Source organism: Petaurus breviceps, unplaced genomic scaffold (genome assembly GCF_028583685.1).
Source record: "Petaurus breviceps papuanus isolate PSGF00001 unplaced genomic scaffold, PetGlider_PUasm1.0 79, whole genome shotgun sequence".
Taxonomy (NCBI): domain Eukaryota; kingdom Metazoa; phylum Chordata; class Mammalia; order Diprotodontia; family Petauridae; genus Petaurus; species Petaurus breviceps.
The window spans coordinates 20,732,430-20,733,747 of NW_027186523.1; positions in this window are offsets into that span (position 1 = coordinate 20,732,430).

The following is a 1,318-nucleotide window of genomic DNA, read 5'->3' on the forward strand; positions in this document are numbered from 1 at the left end:
ATCTATGGCAAGAACATCAATAGAAATGAAGTTCAGCTTCTCTAATAACACATCAATTTGATGGTCAGTGGGCAAAGCTTACATAGAATGAAATAAATCTTGATGTTCTAAAACCATTGTCATCCTTAGTAACATATTCTTCTGCAACTTCATCACCATGACTTTAGAAGAAAGCAACTACAGAAAACTAATGATTATTTTAAAATTTTATATACTTTACTAGATAGTATAGGTGAAACAGCTTCTTCATATGTAGGTAGCCTGGTCTTGGACTTTAGCCAAAGTCATTGGACCCCACTTGAAGTATGACTGTAGCATAATTTCATTTGCATACACTTCAACAATTTAATTTCCTCTAAATAACATGATGGAGAATAGGACTTTTGGGAAATGAGAGCCCAAATACTTTCATGTTAATCCTACCATGATGCTAAATTCAGTAGGTACTCTTTGTTAATGCAGGATAAGCTAGGTGGCCCAGGGAATAGAGTCTAGGACTTCTAGTCAGAAATACCTCAATTCAAATCCTGTCTCAGATACTTACTAGTTCTGTTTCTTATGAAAGTCAGTGAATCTCTATTCTTCAGTTCCTAACCTTTAAAATAAGGTCAATAAAAACAAATAGCTGAACAGGTTGCTAGGAGGTTGGGTCAAATAAGTTACCAAACATAAAGTATGTTGTAAACTTTTTAGCACTAGATATATAACAATTATTCGTTAGTAATTTTCTGCTGTGTTCTTAGGTCCTCACAACTTACCACTGGCACCTGCTTTCCTAGGTAGTGTCTTAATCTAAATTATACAGCAATAGCATATTTATTATTGTATATGTATTTTTCACATTTCTATACATTAGATAGCTCTGTTCATTCTTAGTTTCCTGTGCTAACCTGATCACAGAATTTTTCAGAATTGGAAGGTCATTCAAAGTAACCTTTCCATGAGCAAGAACTCCCTGTACAACAAAGTCTAGTGGCTATATAATTTTTCTTAAAGAAGATATTTAGGGGGCAGCTAGGTGGCACGGTGAATAGAGCACTGGCCCTGGAATCAGGAGGACATGAGTTTAGATTTGGCCTCAGACACTTAACAGTTACTATCCTTGTGACCTTGGCAAGTCACTTAACACCAAGTGCCCTGCATACCCCTTTCCAAAAACCAGAAGCAGGAGAAGAAGCAGAAGCAGAAGCAGAAGAAGAAGAAGAAGAAGAAGAAGAAGAAGGAGAAGGAGAAGGAGAAGGAGAAGGAGAAGGAGAAGGAGAAGGAGAAGAAGAGAAGAAGAAAATATCCAGTGAGAAGCAAAATACTCCCTGAATCA